The sequence below is a fragment of the Mustela nivalis genome (genome assembly GCF_964662115.1).
Source record: "Mustela nivalis genome assembly, chromosome: 18".
NCBI lineage: Eukaryota > Metazoa > Chordata > Mammalia > Carnivora > Mustelidae > Mustela > Mustela nivalis.
In genome coordinates this window covers 2,884,669-2,906,249 of record NC_139037.1, presented here as the reverse complement: position 1 = coordinate 2,906,249, position 21,581 = coordinate 2,884,669, and the positions used below count along the sequence as shown (strand labels likewise).

Genomic DNA, 21,581 nt, shown 5'->3' with positions numbered 1-21,581 from the left:
CTATGGCCACGGGCTCCCATTCTGGATGCTGTAGATGATGGAGGAAAATTCACCTTGAACATGAACCCACGCCACGTAGGAACTAAACTGAAATGCATCATCCACTGTAATATCCAAGCCCAAACACTAAAACCCCAAGAAGAACGTGTAGGAGAAAATCTTTATAACCTTGGGATAGTCAGAGACTTCTTAAGTAAAACACAGTCTAAACCACAGGAGGAAAACGTCAATAATTGAACTTAACCCAAATTTAAAAGCTCGGGCTCCTCAAAAGACCCTGTACGAAAATGGACCAGCCCATCTCAGCTACTGCTCAGGGAGAGATATTCATGGTGTGTGTATGTGACGAAGGACGTCATCCAGTGTACTGACACCAACAACAGCACCACCACCCCCAAAATGTGTCATGCTGGATAATAACTCAGTCCCCTGGAAATAATGAGAAAAATGTTAGAAGGTACTTTACATGAAAAGATGTGTCCAAGCACGCTAGAGATGCTCGGCGGCAAGCGTCCTCAGGGAAACGTAAATTAGAACCACTGCGAGAGGCCCTCCCGTCAGGATGGCTAAACCAGAGAGACTGACAATACTAAGTGTTGGTGAGGAGCAGAGCAACAGGAACTTTTGTCGCTGGTGGGGACGTACCGTTCTACAATCACTCTGGATGACAGTTTCAGAGTTTCTCCTAGAACCAAGTATGCATTTACTGCATGAACCACCAATTCCTCTTCGACCTGTTCCCCGGAAGAAAGGAAAACCTGCGCTCACAGATGGATTTGAACGCGAATGCTCACAACAACGTTGTAATTGTCACCGCAGATGGGAAGCCAGCCGGATGCCATCGTGGGGCGAGTGTGTGAACAGGGTGGCACACCCACAAGGCAGACACTGCTCAGCTGTAAAGAGGGAAAACCCCACTACTGATGCGCAGAAGGCAGGCTTGGAATCATCACGCCAGGCGAGAGAACGCAGACGCACAAGACAATGTAGAGTGTGACTCCACTCACAGAAAGGTCTAGAAAAGGCAGATCTAACTTAGTAGCAGAAAGCGGACACTTGGTTGTTTGGGGGTGGGGTTGGGGGAGGGTTCAGGGGTTGTCCAAAGAGGGGCTGAGGGAGCACGTTGGGGTGGTGGGTTGTTCTCGGTTTTGCTTGTGGTGGTGTTTCCGCGGCCGGATGGACATGTCAGACCCTGGTGAGACCCACCGTGGAGTGAGTGCTCTCTTCGTGTACGCACATCACACCCAAGGATGGCGAGGGCAGTTACCACTTCACAAAAAATTAGAATGTGCTGATTAATGTGCTGGAAGTACGAAGTACATGGAACCCTACCCTTCAGCCATAGCCCCATAATATATAATACATAAATATTGTGCAGCAGGGCCAGGACAATCTTGTAGACATTTCCTTGTATGTGTTTGTATACAGGCGGCGTTTTACAGAATCAGAGTCCTGTTCCGTCTCCTAGTTGGTAGCTCCCTTGTTCTCTTTAACAGCAGCCAGAGGACATACTTCCACACCACACCTTCCGTAGGCTGCTCCCCAGTCCTCGCTGTCGTAGACAGGCTGAGCTAGACGTCCCTCCTTGGTTGCTTTTGGGCAGCGGCCTGGCTGGGGGGGAAGACAAGGACATTGCGAAGGCTGTTGCTAGGTCCTGCCCTCGGCGGCCCCAGCTGGGTCAGTGTGGGGACTGGACACCTTCCATCCATGTGTGAGATGCCCCATAGGGGCAATTCGGAGAGCTGTGGGATGTTCTCTGTCGGTTCCCCACCTCTGGGTGCCCCCCACCCCCACCAGTTCTGCCAGAGACGAAGAACTCATGAAAACCTGCGGCCTCTGCTATTCTTGGAGGTGTGGGGATGGCGATGAGCTTGGTCGGGGGGAGGGTGCTGGCACCTGCGGGAGGCGCCCAGGCAGGCCCGTGGGTGGGAGGCCCTTCTCTGGGCCGGGCTGGGCGGCTGGCCAGGCCAGGAGACACACTCCCGGGGCAAATACCAGCCGGGTTGGGCCGTTCCTGCAGCATTCGCTGGGACACTGCCCAGAGACCTCGCCTGGGACCGGGGCTGGGTGGGGGAGGAGCTGGTGGCCTCTGGCCAGAGCACACCCTGAATTAGAAACTCCCTCTTCCTCCCCACCTGGTATCTGACAGGCGAGTGCTGTGGTCAGCATGAAAGGTGAAGCCTTCCCAAGGTGTGTGCCCACTGCCTCTCTACAGGACTGGCCGCAGCAGAGGAAAAAGGGAACAGAGAGGTCTCTGGCCTTTCCTAGCTCATTCCGATACGTTCCCTACACCACAGAGGCTTGGCCCGGGATGTCTGCTGTGTGATCAAATGCGGACAAAATAAAAATAAAAATTTGGCTGCAATTTTCCAAGAGCCTATTTTAGGCCATTCCCTGTCTCTCCTCCTGCCCTTTTCCATTCAGGCAGATGCTAACGCTCCCCTCCCTCGGGGACAGATGACTGTCCCATGGTCTCTGCCCTCCAGAGGTTCATAATTTTTCCATCTTTCAGAGTACTGTCAAGAGGTCATGATTGCACAGGGCAGAGCTAATTTCGAACACTGACAAGGAAGAGCAGGTGAAAAGAGCTGTCCCTCCACCGCCCTTGACTCTGGGCCCCCCAACGCCCCTCCCAGGCCAGGGAGTCTTTCCGGTTCCCAGGCAGGCGTGAGCAGGTGCAGACACACTTGCGTGTCACGGGGAGCCGTCCATGTGGGCTCCCTCAACCTCACCAGGCTCACACCCCTTCAGCAGGGGCTCTGGGGGATTCTGAAGTCTTCTGGGTTCATAGAAACAGTTCCAGGACAATTTCCGGGCTGAGGGCTACGTGTTGGAACACACGGCTTCCCCTCGCTGGCACGTGGGCCCTCACCTGTGCAACAGAGACGGTAACAGCGTGCGTGGCGGTGCCCCTGGTGGCCCAAGAGGACGCCCACACACTCCTGGCATCAAGGCCGCTCCGGAAGGCGCTGGCTTCTGTCATCCAGAGAGAGGGGGTCAGGTGACAGTGGACGCCAGACTGAGTGGAGACTCCAGAGGAAGGACAGGGCAGGTGCCTCAGGGCCGCAGCTGGCTTGCTATCCGGGGGGTGGGGAGGTGGGGTCCCACAAGTTTGAAGGAGGGAGGGCCAGTGAGGCCAGCTTCATCTACTTACATGAGATACATCTCTTGTCTTAAAAAGGAGTGAGCGCCCCACTCCTAGGAGCATTCAAGCTGGATGACTCAAGGATTGGACGAGGCATGCGGTTAGACTAGAGTCTGGCCAAGTCAGTCCTTCTCAGCCGTGGGCTCCCTCTGTGTTGCTGACATCAGTGCGGTGGCTTATTCCCTTTGTTCCGCTCCGCGTTTCTCCACTGAGAAGACAGTAGTGGTGTGGCCACGTGGAAAACGTCCACCCCCAAGTCTCTGAGTGCCGGGGACCCCGGTGGCTGTCCTGTGGGGGAGTGACAGATGGCTCTGTCTTGGTGGGTGAAGCCCATCCTTTCATTTCAAAGGAGACCCCTCTGCCGACCCTGGTCACTGTTGTCTGCTCCTGTCTGGTGAGTGGGTGAAATCCAGGTGGGCTGCCTGGAAGGAGCAGTGGGAACATGGGACTGAAGGTGGCCCATGTGTTGGTGGAGGATGGGCTGGGGGTGACAGGGAGCAAAGGGCAGCAGGAAGCCGGCCGCCCACCCAGACTGCCTGCACAGGCTGCGGTGGGCAGAAGCAGCTTCCTCTCTCACCCGGCGTGGGGAGAAAGGAACTACACTCAGTTCCTGCGTTGGGGAGGAGAGGAAGAGGCGAAGGTTGTGACCCACGGAAGGCGCTGCGCTTCGCCCAGTGCCGGGAGCCACTTGCATGGGAACCCACGCGGCGGAAGCGATGTTTTAGCAGCTGCTTTCCAAGGTTGATGAACAGCAGAAGACATGGGAGTTAGGACAACAGACCCAGATTTCCGGTGCTCAAGAGCTCTTTCCAGAGAAGAGGCCGACACTGCGTGTGGCACCTGGGAGTCTCCCAACAACATCCAGAGCTCTCGGTGGGGGTGGGGGGGTGGGAACCACGTCAGGCCTGGCTTCCCGCTGCCCTGCTAGCTGCGTGCCCGGGGGGCCGCTCCCGGGTCCCCCAGTGCCGCACCTGCTTGCCCCATAGGATGGCTTCACCGTCCGCGGGGCTTGTCTGCAGATGAAATCGAGAGGACGTGCGGAGGGTCGCTACCGAGTGTGATTTCAAATCTCTGCGTCTTGGAACGGAATCAGACCTTTCTCCGGGCTTCTGGGAGCTCAGCCTACTCCACCGAGACGAGCAGACCCGTTAGCCCTAGAAGCCGCTTCCAGCAAAGGGACACCAACAACCACGTCACGTAGTGTTTGCACCTTCCTGACTACAACATGCCCCACTGTGCTAAGTGCAACCCATGGCTGACAGTGGGTCGCCCTGAGGATCCCGCAGGGGTGGGCTCATGATCAGATCTGCGGCACGGAGGACACTGCTCGGCTACTCAGCTTGCTGGTGCGCGGCCGAGACCCCAGTGCGGGCCCGCGTGCCGCCTGTTCCCCTCCACCCGACGCCCCCGCCGTCAAGCCAGCAGATCCGAGCGGCACGGTGCGTGGTCTCAAAGGGGGGGTATGGATGGATTTCTGGGGACCCAGAACTGGATGCCAATTAATGTGAATATGAAGCAGTTCTCCCCGGAAAGCAAGTCCGCTGATCTCGTCAGGGTTCTCAAAAGGCTCCTTGGGAAGGTCGTCAGTTGAGTGTTTTATACTAGGCTCCCCACAGACAGGCCCGAAGCAGGATTTGTGAGCCGAGGGTAAAGGCCATGGGGCAAGCCAGTAGGGGTGAAGAAGGATGGAAAGAAAGACCAGACCTCAGGCCAGCAGCGATTTCCAGCCAAGTCCTGCCATCAGCTCGATCCTGCTGGAGGCATGGGGTGGGGGTAACCACAGCAGAGCCAGGTTTCAGACTCCCCCACGGTAAGTCAGGGGTTCCAGGAGCCCTTGAAGCCTCACAAGAGTGTGGACGGCACAGCCATCGAAGCAGAGACAGAGAAGCTGGGTGGAAGAACACCAGAAACCATACGCCTGGTGGGACGTCCTCCTGTTTGCAGGCTCAGCGGCTGGGATGTTGGGGTTCAGAGGGCCAACACGCGTGTCCCACGGAGCTGCGCACTCAGTACCTATCTGCTGGTGGCCACGGGCAAGTCCATCTTTGATCTGTGGTTCCCCATGGGGTGACACAAGCCATCTCCACCGTCTGCGTGAACCCAGACCTGCAGCGGAGGGGTTCTAGCCACTCTGGCTGAGAGCTCTGGGTCACTCTGTCCCCATTCGGCTGTGACTCTGTCCTAGGCAGGTCCCTCTTAGCCAGGTATGGCTGGCCCGTGTCTAGGATGCTGTTGGGGGCATCGTTGAGGTCCTTCCCGCCAGGCAGGACGGGTGTGGCATGAGCGCCAGGACTCCGTTCCCTCGACTGTGGTCCTGGCTCATCCCAGAGCTGAAGACGGGGCTACTCTGCCCGCCGGAGCCTGGTCTCCTCTGCAATCTGGGGAGTGGGGTGATCAGGGTGAGCCGGGGACACCGCTCTGGAGTGAAAAGCTGACAATAGCCACGTGTGACGCTCCATCCTCCACCGGGTCCGGGTTTAAAAGCCAGCCAAGAAGACATTTGGAGACAAATGGGGACATCTGAGTATTGACCAGGCATAAGACGATTACGGAATTACTGCTAGCTTTGCTGGGCGAGCACACAGCACGGCGATCGCCTACAAGGAGATCTTTCTCTGGTTAGAGATGTCTGCTACGGTATTTGAGACAGGACCAGCGGCATGTCTGTGAGATACCAGTGGTTCCACAGTACCCATGACTATCAGCTGAGCAGAAAACTTGGCAAAAAGTTAATCGCCGAGTCTAAGTTATGGATATACAGGATATGTTTGCTTTTACTACTAATTTTCTCTGAACAATTTCATAATGCAGTCTTGTTAACGTGGGGGAGGGTGGAGATCCCCTCAGCAAGTCTGTGCCTGTGCTGAGCGCTGGGCATGGGGAAGCCTTCCGATGCCCGAGTCCCAGCTGGCCAGGCTGCCCCTCTCCTGCCAGAGGCAGGGCCCTGAACCAGGGCACATGTTCAGACTGTCCCTCATACGGCCCAAGCGCCACGGCCACGACGTGTCCCCACGGTCCTGCTGCTCCAGGGGCCGTCCCAGACCCCAGGCGGTGGAGACAGGGTGTCTCAGAGCAGCGGGCCCTCTTCCTCCCCGGCAGAGTCACACGTCAGCGCTTGAGAAGTGCTTTCCTCTCTTGGGGGCCGCTGCAGAGTGCTGATGGGTGTGGGCTAATTATGGTCCCATTGTCGCCGGGGGGGGCGGGGCAGAGTCGGGGGCACTTCGGGAACTGTGGTCAGCCCAGAAGGCCAGGTGCAGAGAGGGGATGGGGCGGGAGCCATGCTAGCAGGTGGCTGCAGCTGGCAGGGACACGGGGGCAGGGAGCGTTTATGACACAGCCTGATGTTGCGGAAATGGTGGGCCTGGGACTCTGCATGTTCTCGGGTCTCTGGTGATGCTATGCTCTGCTTTAAGGGGAAGGCAGCTGCAGGGGAGCCTAATAATGGGGTCGAACCCTGCCCTGCCCCCTCAGAGGGGCCAATATGCCGAGCGAGTGCAAGCCTACCGGTCCCGGGCCAAGCCCTGGCCATGCTGCCTGGGGTGGGTGCATGCCGTGCCCTCTGACCGTGGGGCCAGGGGTCAGCTGTCCTCCATTCGTCATCATGACCTGAGCCGCAGGGAGGCAGGGCCCCTTCCTGAGAGGAAACAAAGTAGGGGCCGCAGTGGCCTTGGACCCAGAGGGCTTTGCTCAGCACAACAGGCCCAGCCTGGTGAGAAGGGGGTGGGTGAGGGGCCGGCGGGGCGTCCACGCACAGCACACCCAGAGAAGCTGGCCTCTGCCCTCCAGTGCTTGGAAACTTCCAGAAGGCCATGTGCTCTCCACTCCTGCTTTCCACAAGGGCTGCCTGCCCCCATGGGCGCCCAGGCAGGAAGCCCTGGCCCCTGGCCCCCGGCGGGTTGGGTGTGGCTGACCCCACCACGGCCGTGCCTCCAGAGAGGCTGGACTCCCGGGTCCCGCGCTCCAGGTGCTGTTAGCCCGGCTCCTGCACCCCCCACGCCCTGCGGCCCCCCCAGGTCTGGTCCTCAAAGTGCAGGCGTCACCTGCGGGTGGGGTGGTTTTCTGACCTGCTCGCTTGGACGCCGGGCTGTGGCGACAGCATGTCCTACTGCCTCGCCTCGGTCCCTCCGAGCCGGGCCGGGGGCCTCCTGCTCTCCCTCCGACCGGCTGTTCCTGGCCTGGAGCTCCGCCCGCCCCCTCACCGCCTTCAGGTGTGTGCTCAGAGCGGCCGGCCCACCTGCCGCTGCTTTCCTGCCTCCATGATTTATCTCCCGGCGTTGACAACCACCTGGACGCTGCTGTTCGGCTTTGTCTGTGAATGTGTTAAATTGCGTGTTGTCTGGGGCCCCGGCTGCCGTGGGCGCCCCTGCGGAGAGGGGGTGCTGGGGAGAGACGCGGGGGAACCCAAGAACGAACAAGGCAGAGCCGCCCTTGAACGCACGTCTGAGTTCTGAGCAGCTCTTGGTGACGGACGAAATGCAAACCCAGCTGTGAGCAGTGCAACCGCATCACGCAACATCTGCAACAATCTGGGGACCGGGGGCGGCTCTGAAACGTCCTCGAGCCCATGGAGAACCGCGGGCCGCGGACGGCTGTGCCCCCGCCGTCCAGCAGAGGGCAACCTGTCCCCGGCGGCTCGGCGTTCCCACCGCGCTCCGGGGGCTCACGGCCTCACTGCCTTTTTTTTCCCCTTCTCTTTGAACTTATTTTTTGTAATGGGAAATATCTTTTTAAAAAATCCCACAGTCCACACGAGGGGGAAAATAACTTGGTCTGATGCACAGGCAATTGGGAAATGGGTTCCAAGTTTCAGAGCAGCTTCTCTCTTTATAGAACTCCGAGAGACCCGGGATGCGGGTCAGATTTTGACTTGCTCGGGGACAGAGCCTGGCACCTAAGGACGTCTGAAAGCCCGGCGAGCCTGCGACAGCCCCTCACGCCCGGCTTGCCTGCCGGCGCCGCGGTCACGGGGCCCTGTCTTTGCAGCGGAGCGCCCCTGGAGATGTCTGTGCAGAGTCAGGAGCCGCCCTGGCGGGGGAGGCAGGAAGCCTTGGCTGTGTGTCTGGTCTGGTACTAATTAGCTGTGTGACCTTGGGCAAGTCACTTAACCTCTCTGGTCTGTTTACTCTTCTGTTTAAATGGGGTGGCGGATTAGCTCATCGTGAAGTTCCTTTGAGCAGCGAAGTCAGTGGGGAGGGGTGAGCAGCCTTGGAGAGGGACTTCCTCGGAGCCCATGACTCATGCGGGGCACGGAGCCGAACGCCGTCCGTCTGCAGCAGTCAGTGTGTGGCTCTGACTTCGAGCACAACTGAGGCCGACCCTTGACCCGGATGCTGGCTCAACTCGTGGCCTCTCGGGGCTTGTTTCTCCGAGCCTCAGGTTACCCATCTGCAGGCTGGGGACCCGGTGCACTTTTGCAGGGGTGCTGTGAGTTTTCAGCGTGGTAGCGGATGACCGCGCGTGAGTGTGAGCGTGTGTGATGGGACCGGTACCGGAGAAAGACTCTTGTACGTAATCTTTTCTCTCATTGGGCCGAAGGTCACATAACACACAATTAACTATTTTAAAGGGTACATTTCAGTGAATAATCTTTTAAATGCAGCTTAAAAATAGGAAAACAATGGTGAGAACCTACTGTCTGTCAGGGTCTGTGCCAGACGCTCTGCTCACGTCGTGTCATTTCATACAACTCCGTGGGGACGGGACGCGGCAGACGAGGAAATGGAAGCTCAGAGAAGTTGAGCAACTTTCCCCAAAGCACCCAGCCAGGAAGGGGGAGAGCAGGAGTCGAGCCAGGGCTCCGAGGCCCGGATGCAGGAGGCGATGCCCCAGCCCCCCACCCCCAAGGCCCAGCTCAGGAGCCCTGAGAAGGCGTGAGCAGGCCCGGGCGGGGCCTGGGATGATGGGCAGGACGGCAGGAGCCGAGGAAAGTCACTTGACCTTGTCATCCCTTCATTTCCTGCTCTGCCCAAGAGGAAATGTTTACACAGCGTCCCCACACAGACGGTTCGCAGGCCTGGGCTTGCAGTAATTAGCCGAACAATGAGGGTCCAGCAGCTACAGAATGGCCAGGCACTGGCCTGGGGGTCAGGTGGCCGGGGGCCTGGCTCCTCACTCACAGACTTGCCCTGTGACCCTGGGCACCGCCGGCCCCGGCCCTGCTTCTCCCGGTGGGAAAGGCAGAGCCCAGCGAGCGGGCCTCCTGGACCCCTCCAAGCCCTCAAGTGGGCAACGCACCTGGTGGTGACGACGGGTTGGGCAGCAGGGCTGTGTCCTGACGCGTTCAGCCACGGGGCTCCCTGAGCCAGCGCAGCACCTTCCCCACTACTCGTGAAATCGCTTTTCCGAGGTCTGCTCGTCCCGGGGTCTGGCGCACCGGCGAGCGAATCAAACGAGCGTGGTGGCGCACCTGCGGCAGGTGTCTTCCCTCCGCCTATGGGTAGCACAGTCGGCACAGCCACCGAGGGCCGGGGCCGGCGATTTCCCGTGGCCGGGTGGGGCCGTGTGTCTCGTTTGCACCAATCGCGGTGAGCGGGGAGGGCTGCTGCTGTTTCTTACCAAGGTGTTCAGTGGCGGGCCGTGGGCTCCGTATTCTCTGCCTTCCTCCATGTCCTGGCTGGATACCAAAGGGCTGGATCCCGGGGCACCAGGGCACAAGCGGGAGGGAGCCCCCGAGTCCCCGGGCGGCAAGAGCGCAGGCTGACGGAGAACTTCCACGCTGGACCACCCCATGCGTGAGATGGGACCTTCGGCAGTTAGCCTTGCCTTATGGTCTGCCAGCCCTGGACATGCAGCAGCTGTGAACCAGACAGAGGAGGTCCCTGCCCTGGGTGGGGGTGGGCAGAAGATGACACACTCAGAACCGGGGCAGTAGGATCATTAAACCTTGTGATTGCAGGGATGGGCCCGTGTTCTCCCAGGAGCCTTGGGTGTCCACGTCAGCAGCCCAGAAATGTGGCACCTGGAGCCTGGGCAACTCTGGTCCCTGGAAATGCAGAGTCTTCACTATTTATGGGTTGTGGAATATACATCAGTCTCTTGTGAGTTGAGTTATCAGGAGTCTTTGTGCATTGGGTCAGCGCATTTAGGAGTCATGGTATGCAAAGCTGAGACCCTCATCTTAGGCAAAAGTGGACAAGGCAATGTTCAGTGGTGACTCCTCATCTTGCCTGGCAGCCGACGAGGCCCATCAATGAGAGGCATCCCCTTCTGCACACAAGCCCTGAATCTGGGCCCGAGTTCTCTGCTATACACCCCACCAGGCTCCCAGCAGGTACTCAGTAAGTCCTTATGAAAGGATGAGCGAGGTTTCTCGGTCCTGTCCTTGGAGGTGCTGGGTCCAGATGGTGCGAGGTGGTGTCATTTCACTCCCGCACCAGGGGTAGACCCAGAGGCTAGGGTTTGGCTGCTCGCTGCCTGTTTGTGAGGACATCGGCAGTGTGGTGGGGAGGTGAGACAGGGCAACCAGAAGAGTTATCAAGGTAGTGCCCTGTGGGTTCTGAGAGCCGGGTCCTTCGGGAGAGGGTGTGACACACACTCCCCACTGATGTCCCCGTGAGGGGTGAGGCCCCGGGTGTGTGCTCACTGACTCCCATCTCCCCTCTGCTGAGGATGGCTCCCGTGGAGCGTTACTGTCCCAGCACCTGCTGCCTGCCTCACTCTCAGGCACAGCAGCTGTTTCCAGACGTCTAGGACTGCTGTCACTCACTGGAGGACTGAAAACAGCGGAGATGTGTTCCCTCCTAGCTCTGGAGCCCGCAAGGCTGGGATCAAGCTGTCGGCAGGGCCACACTCCCTCCTTGCCTCATTCCTGGCTCCCATGGGGTCCGCTGACCCTTGGTGCCCCTGGCTTGCTGCGGTGTGGTGTGTGCCTGTCTACATGTGCACACGACCTTCCACTGGGGACAGCAGGTGTCGGGCTACAGCCCACTCTGACCCAGTGCAACCTCGTCTTAACTGGTCACATCAGCAAAATCCCTAGGTCCCATGAGGTCACACTGGCAGGTTCTGGAAGGACATGCCTCCGGGGGGGAAGCTGTCTGACCCAGCACATCACGAAGCCCCCAGCACGAATCTGACCCAGCACATCACGAAGCCCCCAGCACGAAGACGGGCCCTAGCAGTGGGAAGTTTTGAGCACTGAAGGGGAGGGTCTCCAGACCAGGAACCCAAACCTCAGGGTTTCATCTGGGGGCTCGGTGGGCAGAGGGCTCTCCTTCTGGAATAATCCCTGCTCTCGAGCGAATGACTTCTCCTTCGGATGCCCCCACTCTACATTCCCTTGGGTCAGTGCCACGGATCAGTCCCCGGGGGCTGGGGGTGGTCGTGTCACAAATACCCACCGCCATCTCTGTGCGGAGGGGGTTTCACACCTCATACCCCCAGTGTGAGCCCAGGCTCCACCGCTCACTGGCTGTGTGTCCTTGGGCAAGTTACTCAGCCTCTCTGGGCCTCAACTTCCTCACCGATGGATGAGATTGATGGGAGCACCTGCTTCCAGGGTGACCGTGAGGATGGATCAGACAACACGTCTGAGGGGCCCTGCCACACCCCTGGTGGCTCCTGTCCGACTGTGTGGCTTCGTGCCTGTGGACGGAGCCGTCGGACTGGCTCGGAGCACCCTCGCCCCCACCCCATGCTGAGGCTGCCTGGAGGGCAGGTCCTCTCCGGGACACTGCCTCCGGGGTGTGGGCAGGGATGGGGTGGCCTCTGTCCCATCCAACATCTTCCTCTGCCCGGTTTCTCCACCAGGGTCCCCGAGGTGAGGGGATGCCCTGTCCCCATCTCCCACGCCACCTTCCCCCCAGACACGCTGTCCGCGAGCTGAACAGAGCGGGAAACGAATCCACCGTGGGCAGCACAGTCACTCGCGCTCATTCCCGAGGGACTGGACGTGGGAACCGCCCACCTCGGGTTTCCAAGCCAGGCCGGGCCTCCTCGGAGCGTGTGTCCCCCGACAGGTCACAGGACAGCTGGGCTCTGGCTTCGGTTCAAACACCGTCTATAGATGTTGGCCCCGCGTCTTCCCCACTGCAGATCCTGGGGCAGGGCTGTGGCTGCCCCGTACCGGTGCCCCCGGGCCTCCTGGGGGCCCTGGCCCACTGTCTGCACAAACAGACACCAAGGCCTGATGCTGTTGTCCAGCAGTCTGGCGCAAGCCTCAAGGGACCTGGGTCCTGACTTTCAAGGCAGGGCCCAGACTTGGTGGAGCTGTGGCCGTCCCGCTTCTGCCTTCTGCCTCCTCAAGCCTGGCCTTGGCTCGGTGACTCCGTTGTGGATGCTTGCCTCCCAGGTAACTACTTGAACTTGCTTTTCAACGGCCCGGTTTGTATCCAGCCCAGGAATTCTATCCCAGGATGGTGTTTGGTACAGGGGTCACTGCTCATCACGGCTGCCACGGCCCGAACGTGTGCGCTGACCCACATTCTCTCGTCAGACCTTCTAGCAGCGTCTGCAGGGGCGAGGCTGGCGCTCAGCTCTTGGAGCCCGTCGGCTATACTGTCACTTACGTCTGGTCCTGCTCCCGACGGTCACTGCCCCTTCTCAGGACTTGTTTGACATTTTGAGGATCACCCCTCCCGGGGGGGAATGTTGTCCCACGTCTCAGATGGGAAAGTGGAGGCTTAGGGAACAGAAGTGACTGGCCTGACGTCCCCCAGCTAGGATGTGGAAGAGCTGGGTTTGATACCCGGGTGGCCAGACTGTGCTCCCAGGTCCAGGAGCGTAGGAAAAATCTTCCCTCTCCTAGAGAGGACCCCCGTCCTGCAGCCCGGTCACCTCAGGCAAGCTGGACGTCTACTCAGTCTCAGGTGCCCCAGGAGCCTGGGGGGTCCCAGCTATGGGCGGCAGAGAGACACTGGCAGATACAGGGAAGGGAGCCAGTACTGTCTGTTTGGGGTCTTTCCTTAGGTGAATAGGGCATCAGGATCAACTTTGAGGCCAAACTTGATACTCCAGAGGGGAAACTGCAGGGCCGCCAGGAACACTGGCTGGTGGGCTGCGATCCGCGTGGGCGTGGCAGCAGCATGAGGTCACGTGCCACACAGACATCCCACACGGGCTCCTTAGTAGCACGCACGAGGGGCTGCGAGAACGGAGAGGCACCGTGCATTTCTCGGGGTGGGTTTGGGTCTCTCAGAAGCAGAGCCTGAGGCAAGGATCTGGGTGCAAATGGGAAAAACTGTCTTGGGCCATCCGAGCAGGCAGAGTCACCACAAGACCCTTGAAAGAAGAGAAAGGGAGGGTTAAGGCTGCATTGCTCCTGGCTTCCAAAGATGGGGGGGGAGGCCACCAACCCAGGGACGTAGTGCCTACAGAAGCAGAAAAGGACAAGGGAACAGGTTCTCCGTACAGTGTCCAGAAGGAGAGAGAGCAGCCTGGCTGACATGTTGAGTTTGGGACTTCTGTTTCATGTGGTCATAAGCCAGGAAGCTCGTGGTCGCTTCTTGTCCGCACAGAGCCTGGGCGAAGGCGTGGGGAAGGGAGACAGGCACGGAGTGAGGCTAAAGGGTCCGTTAGGAAAGGTTACTGATCACTACGCAGGCTCCTGCACAAGCCCCAAGGGGGGCGCTCGGAGGAACCATCCTCAGGATGTCCACGCGCATGGCGGAGAGGTCCCGGTGCCCCCGGCTTCCCCCCGCAGGGCCAGCGTGTCCCCCGGCCCAGGCTGAGAAGCAGGGAGAGGTGGGCACCCGCGTTGGTCGGGGGTACTCAGGAGGGCAGAGGGGCTGTGGGAGGGACACCGAGGGTCTTTGTTCCTCACTTATTGTTTTACAGATATTTTTCTTTAAATAGCACTGACATAGAAGACATTTAACTATATAAAAAGAAACTCAGTATCAGCAATAATTCCTGAAAAGTGACGAACTTGATACTTAATTCTGCATTTTTTTCTAATAAGCATTGAAATACATTTACCATGAAAATAGAAGGTTTGCCGACCGACCACCTGAAATCCCTTCCCGTGGCCATCCAAGCTTCCCCAAGTTATATCTGTGTCCCAAGAGCAACGCATTTTGTGGAGGGGGAGCTGGGGTCGGAGAGCTTAGGAGATTCTCTTACAGACACGCGGTAGACGGCCGAGCTCACAGGTGCCCCGGTCTCCAAAGCCTCCAATCTTTCCACCACCCCGCACGCTGCCCAAGAACATCACGGGCTCGCGGAGGCTTTGCGCCCGATGCCAGGCACTGTTCTAAGGCCACCGAACACAGCAAGGCATCGCGTTCCTGCCCCAGTCGCCATGGCCTCCCCCCCCCACAAGCATCCTTGCTGTATTATTTGATGACACGGACGAGATTTTGTGCTATTTTGCTTACGGCCACGGCATGTGTCACTATCTCCTCCTCTCTGAGGCGGGAAGGAAGGTGCAGAGAGTTTGAACCCAGGTCACATGGCGTGGATGGTCCCTGCAGGGTTCCGGGTCTCGCCTCTGTCCCCAACACCCAGAGTTTCAGGAAGTGGCTCTCCACTGACTCCACCCCGGGGAGGACCTCAGTCTCGTGCTGGAGGCACACGCACGAGCGGCATCTAAGACCCCGCCACGGAGCTCGCCTGGGGTCCTCCGGGCGCCCCCCCACCCCGGAGCTTGCCGCTCTTGGGCACTGAGCATCAGGAGCGTGACCTGGGCCGGCCCCGCCCACGGCGCAGGCAGGAAGCATCCGTGGTTGCCCGTTCTCTGCTGTCGCCAGTAGGGCTGCGACGGGCATTGCTGCACATGGAGCTTTGTGTCCCCACGGGTGCGTTCATGCCGGGCGTGTTCCCACGAGCTCCACTGCCCGGACAAGGGCTGGACACGCACTCCACTCCAGCGGAAGCCACCACACATACGCGGGCTGTTTCCAAGACCCCAGTGTGACCACCCCCGGGCCACCTGACTCACACGGGGTGCGGATGACAGGGAAAGCATTATTTCTGAGAGTGTTTTGATGGGAGAAGGTCAGACCCTTGACGGGCAGTGAGAACAAAAGTGCACACGCACAAGAGAAAGAAGCAAGGACACCATCTCGACGGGCACTTTGCCCCGTGACTGCATGTACGATGTGGGGTTGGATGCAGGGGTGGACGGGCAGGGGACATTGGACAGCTGGGCAGCCGAGAGCACCCTGGGGCTCCCAGGGCATGGGAGGAGGGCCCAGGTCCCCACACGGCCAGACGCACGCCGTGTCGGGGGTGCTTCCTCTCCACGGGTAACGTTGAATGTGCCAGGACGAAGGTGAGCTCCGCTGGGGTCGCTGCAGCCCTGACACCAGGAAGTGAGGACTCTCCGTCTCACGGGGCCGTGTCAGGACCGCTTATCGGAGCCCGGCAGTGAGGGCTTCGGGCTGTTGATGGACACAGTAGTTGTGCAAACATACGATGACGTGTCACCCGATGGGCTGCAGGTGTCGAGGGGGCAGGTCAGGCCGCGGGGCCAGAGGCGAGGACCTGGGTCCGGCTGTGGAGGGACCGTGACAAGCAGAGCTGACCCCTCAGGGGAACAGTGAGGGGCAAACCGCACTCGCGTCTTTGATCAGACTCACAGTTCCTTTTCTTCTTCAAAAGGACACGACATAAAATTTAGGAAACTGCAGACCAGGGTGGGAATGTTGGGGTGGGAGGAGCAGGTACTGGGACCCAATGTGTGGCCCCATGTGGGTTCCCACGTGCCCAGCCCTGCCGGCTGCCCCAGGGGGCTCCCAGCTCCCTGCCCGGACCATCCGGGAGAGCCCTACCCGGGGACCAGCCCACTTGCCCACGCAGGCTCCTGCTCTGGAGACGCTGGGGGGGCCATTGTAGCCCTCGCTGAACGTGGGGCTTCCCATGCAGCTTCCGGTGTCCAGACCAGTTTCTCCAAGGGCAAGAGCCATGCTTCGAAGCGGGAGAAGCTGTACATCTTTCATTGTGTGTTTCAGCTGGTGGCGTGTGCGCGGCGCGGCCGTCCACAGGCGGCCGGGCTTCTCCTCAAGGGGCCGGAGTCCATCCGGGGCCCTCCACCGGCTCTTGTTCCTTGCATTTAACTGCTTCACATGTTGGCCTCATTTCAAATGCAAAGAAGAACACAAGTCAGGACAGCAATGCCGACCGTCTCCTCCCAATAGCCAGAGGAGCAGCCACTGTCCTCCCCAGGCTACAGACGGGGACCCTGAGGTCTGGAGAGGGGAGGCCGGCAGGAAGGGGAGCGTGATGTGCACAGGAGGTGCACAGGGGCAGGGCAGGCCTAACATCTTTCACTGTAAGAAATCAGTGAATTTCTTCACTAACGTCCTGCGGGGCAATAATGTTCTGTTTTCCTCCAGGTCTCTTGGACTCTGAGGCTGGTCCCAGGTTAGCTCGGGATCCGGCTGCCCCGGGTGTGCGGTAGTGTATGTCAGGAGGTTGTGTGGAGCTGCAGTTCCCCCGAGCCTGGCCAGGGAAGGCGGGTCTCCCAGTGGGGCCGGGCTGGTGCAGTGGAGCCCCTCCTGTGCCACCGAGTCCACCGGGCAAAGGGACTCAGGCCTCCCTGCCTCGTATCCTTACGGGGGAGGGTGTGGGGAGCCCACCTCTCGGGGTGTGGAGGCCACACTGTTCCTGGCTCCGTGTGGCCCACCAGAGCCACGAGCAGGGGCAGCCCGTCAGCCCCGCCCAGCCTCCCCCTCCCCGGACGGGGCAGTGCCAGCGAGGCGGGTGCGGGGAGGAGGGGAGGACGGGCGGTGTGGCTCTCCGGGGGAGGCTCCCTCCCGACTCTCGGAATCCCTGGAGGCAGAGAGAAAGCTAACCCGTGGGAGGGCCTCCCAGGCGCCTCCCGCCTCGGGGCCGTGCATTCCTGAGACGCTCCTGTGCTCCCCGGCAGGGTGGTCTCGCCCCCCCAGGCCCCACGCCCACCGCACTGCTTGCTGGGTGAGACCCCATGTGCTGGTGGGAGGAAACACGTGCACCCACCCACTGCTTGGGGCGGGGGGCGCTGCGGGGGCCGGCTCGGGCCTCGGTGTTGCCGTCTGTGCGCCGGAGTCGACGGTTCTTGGTTCACGGGGCGTAGCGGAGGCTGCTCTTACCTCCCCTTCCTCCTCCACCGTGGCATCGTCCCACCCCCAATTTTAAAGCAAGGGAACTGACTGTCCCAAATCAAGACTCTGGTCCCAGGCCCCCTTACCACCGGGCATGGTGGGTGACCGGGCGCGGGCCAGCGGGTCTGACGCAGTGGTTCTGGGTCTGCCCGGTGCCCCTGCATGGCTCCCCTGGGCTACGCTGTGGAGGGTGGGCTGCTCTGGGCCGGGGGGACGAGGATGCGGCCCTCGTGATGGCCTGGCGCACCGTGGTGTCGTGGGGCAGTGCTCGGCCTCTGTGCCCGAGGAAAGGGACTTCAGTCAGCTGGGGTCCCCTACAGGCCCACCCCTCTACCTCCGGGGGCCAACTCGTGAGTTTTCTGTGCCTTGTCTCCTGTCCTTTCCGTGGCCGCCCCTGAGCGAGGTGAAGGCCACAGCCACATTCGCTCCGCAGCTGAGGAAACCCAGGCCGAGGCTCACAGCCACATCGCGAGTGCAAGCCGAGCTCTTCCTAGGGACGCGGGCTGATGGTCCCCAAATGCCAGTCTCCGGAGGGCCCAGGATGGCTTCCCTGGCTCACGGAAGGGCTGGCTTTTCCCTCGGGTGGCGGGGAGTTGTGACCGATAACTCTTTGCCCATGGTGAGGTTTTACTGGACGTTGACTTTTAATGGAGCAAATGTTTTTTCTGGGTGGATACCCCAAGAAATTTGGTCCTTATTAAGATGTGAGGCCGGTGACAGTGATGTGGCCTGCGCTGATTGTCCTGGAGCTTCCTGGGAAGTCACACGCTCAGCCCCCCGCCGAAGCCCTGGCGCGGAAAGGTCTGTGTCTTCCGTGAGACTCTCGTCCTGCCGCTGAGTGGACCACAGTGTTTGAGCCGGAATAAAATCCAGGGGACGCTTTGGAAAGCACTTTACCGACAACTGCCACACGGAGTTTCCGCGGCCCCAATGCGGGTGTTTTTATAGGCGACCAGAGCGGACCCGGATTTGGCTCAATAGCTCGGCGGGCCAGGGGTGAGGGTCTGGCTCCGAGTCCCCGGCCCGGGAGCAGGCCCGAGCTGCCGTTGTGCGGCATTTGGGCAAAGCGTGGAGGGAAGGGCCGAATCGGGCCGGTTCCCCGTCCGGGGGCAGCTGTGCCCAGCCCTATCCTTCCGCTACGCATTCGCCTCTATTGTGTGGCTTCCCTGGCACATGGGCAGCCTCGCTTGACCACCACGTTCTGGAAAGGCGTTCTCACATTTTTCTTCCAGGACGGCCTCAAACATAAACAGTCCCCATGGTGGGCATCCGGCCTCCGGGGTCCCATTGGTTCTATCCGGTGTTTGTCATTTCCCCGGAGACGGCTGGGGCCGAGGGCGGGGCGGGCGACGGGCACGGAGGTGTCCGAGGAGCGGTCGGGCCGGCCGGCCAGCACGCTGCTTATCTGGCGCGGCCCGGACTCGCACATCCATCCCATAACGGTGGCACGTGAGGCCCCTGTTTTCCTTCACAGGAAGTTTACGGCTCGGAGGTGGAGGGCTTGGCATAGGGCTTCGTCGTCACCCCCCTGCTTCTGATTGCCTGGGAGGGCCTGGGGGACAGGAGCCTCCGGCCAGCTTGTCCCAGGAAACGGGGTCTGAGACAGCTGGCCTCGCCCAGAATCGCTCTGTAGGCACCCGGGGGCCTTGAGCGTGACCCCCGTGAAGACGGGCACAGGGTTAGTACGGAGCTCAAGGTCTGGCCGTGTGATCCCAGATAAGTTTCTGAGAGCCGGGCTTGCCGGCTGCCACGCTGTGAACGGCGGCCGACGTAGCACGCCTGTGTGCGTGTACATGCCTGTGCACAGGTGTGGGGCCGAGTGTGTGGTGCTCCAGTCTGGGGCCGGGGGTGCTCTCTCTTCCCCCCGAGGAGAACCACGCTGGTGGGCCTGCAGGTGGGCTCCGGAAGGCCCTGTGGAAGGTCTGCAGGAGGGGGTGGGCGGTCGGCTCCCCACGGCCATCCATCACCCGGCGGGCTGACGGGGTGTTAGCATGGCTTCAACAAGAGATAGCGGAGGAAAAACGGCCCGCACAGACGAGGGCTTATCTGGCCCGATGTCGGTGAGCCCCGTCCAAGCGGGGGCCCTCCATCAGTCAGGCAGCTGCAGCTGCCCTCCGCTCCGGCCTCCACACGCCCCGACTCCTCTCCCCGGCGCCCCTCGTTCCCTGCCTGCCTGCTCAGCTCTGGGTGAGACTTTGTTGCCCAACACGGTCTTGGGGCTCATCTATGCAGGGTCCGGACCGGTGATTCCAGGGACCGCTGTGCACTTGGACGCACTATGTAATCGAATAAAAGAAAGCAGTACTGTTGGGTAAGCTGATCGCTGTTGGCGCACGGGCCCCTCCCCCCGACAGTGGGCAAGATCATCATCATTGTCATCGTTAGACTTCCCTCGCCCCCGACTGTCTAGTGCAGCTCCGATCAGGCTGAGACGGGCCACACTGAACTTGCAACTAGCTTCCCGGTTGAAGAACTCCCGAGAACAAACAGCTGGTCGTTGGGTGGGGGCCAAACCTTCAGGTGCAGTTCTCAGGGGCCGGTGTCCCACACGGAGGACAGAGGGCGATGGGGGAATGGGCAGTCTGTAACGTGCCGAGTGGTCAAGGGGACCCAGCATCTGTCCTCCGGCTTGCTACAGGAACACGGGTGGCGAGCATCTCCTGGTGCCTGGTGCTGGCCCGCTGAAGGCAGGGCGGGGGGGGTGGGCCTGGGGAGGGTGGTGCCTGTGCAGCCCCTGTGGGACAGCTCCATCCCTGGGGGGTTTCTGGATCATCTGCTGTCTGGGGAGCTGGCCTCGGGCCGATGACATCTGCTCTCATGGGGACCATGTTGGATGAGCTCCGGGTCCTGGTTAGACTTTGTCTCCCAGGTGGAGGGGCCAGCCAGGGGACCTCCCAGCTGCCCCATGGGTGATCTCCACCTGCCTCGAGCCCCCCCAGCCCAGCAGAGGATGCTGCTAAGGAATCAATAGTGTGGGGACGCCTGGGAGGCTCAGTGGGTTAAGCCTCTGCCTTCGGCTCAGGTCATGATCTCAGGGTCCTGGGATCGAGCCCCGCATGGGGCTCTCTGCTCAGCAGGGAGCCTGCTTCCCTCTCTCTCTCTCTGCCTCTCTGCCTACTTGTGATCTCTGTCAATTAAATAAATAAAATCTTAAAAAAAATAAGGCATCAACAGTGCGAGCAGCAGCAGGCAGAGCCGCCGCAGACGCCGTCCGTTCAGCCCTGGAGGCTCCCCGCAGGGCGCTGGCATCCAGCCCGGGGCACAGCCCAGGGAGTGGGGGCTCTGAGCATGGCCCATGCCCAGTACCCATGTCCCGGCTGCCAGGTGTCTGGGACGGGGTGCCTTGATCCCCTGCACCTCCCAACTGGGAGACACAGCTTCTCAGCCGTTCACGCGTGGCACCCACCGCCAGGGCCATTAAGTCACCGAGCATTGGCCCAGCCCCTGGAGTCACTGGTTCACGGAGTCCTGGGAGGAGGGGGGGGGCGGGTAACAAGAATCTGCATTTCTAGCCAGTTCACAGGCGAGCCTGCCACGGCTGGCCCAGGGACCCCACTTGGGGGGCCCGTCTCTGAACGATTTAATGCAGACTGGGCAGTGGGTTCCAAAAAAGCTGCCCCTTTCCCTCCATCTTGGAGCCAGAATGAAGCAAACAACCATCTCCAGTGCTGGCCTCCTGCGGGGACTGTCTGTGGCGGGGCCTGGGCTGTGTGTGGTTTTGGGGTCTGCAGCAGCGCAGGGCTGCGAGACTGGTCCCCCTCCTTCCTTCGCCTCTTGGTTCCCAGGCCCAGGGGGCCCTGGTGCGGGGGTGCTTGGCGATGTCGAGGGGCAGGTGTTGTCTGGGGTGTGCCACACTCCTCATGGCCTGCTGCTCCCCAAACACTCAGTTCCCAGCACGCCAGGCCATGCTCCTCAAACCTCTCCAGCTCTGCTGGCTCCCCAGCCCAGAAGCCTGTTCCTAAAGCCCCCACATCACACCCTGGGCTGTTCCCAGAGCGCTCCCTCGGGCTGGGAGTCAGACAGGAGTCTGCAGTCATCGGGCCTGGCCGTGGGGGATGACTTGCCGATGTCTGCACCGGTCTCAGGGACCAGCCTGGTGTCCTGGTGAGGACGGTGTTCCCTCAACGTCCACAGACACTTCTGGGCTTTGAGTCATGCCTGGCGGACCTGCTCTTTCTTCTTCAGATCGGACTTGCCCACCCTTGGGGTCGAGTCAGGAGGAAGAGGCTCCGAGGACAGCTGGGGTGACTCTGTATGACCAGGGGCAGGGCGTGGGGGCAGAACTGCAGGGATCACCCCCGAGCGGGGTAGCCAGGCTCAACCTACCATGTCTTGACTCTCCTGCCTTCCTAGGGGGGAGGTTTGAGGGGGAGCTCAACGCTGAGGCCGGGGAGAGTCGGGGAGGCTGCTGTGCCATC

At 60.6% G+C, this 21,581-nt stretch overlaps 1 long non-coding RNA gene across 2 annotated transcripts in view; it reads right to left on the bottom strand.

Moving 5' to 3' along the window:
* The window catches only part of LOC309853531, a 168,877-nt gene that overhangs the window by 79,420 nt on the left and 67,876 nt on the right, over window positions 1-21,581 (bottom strand). The window lies entirely within an intron of this gene.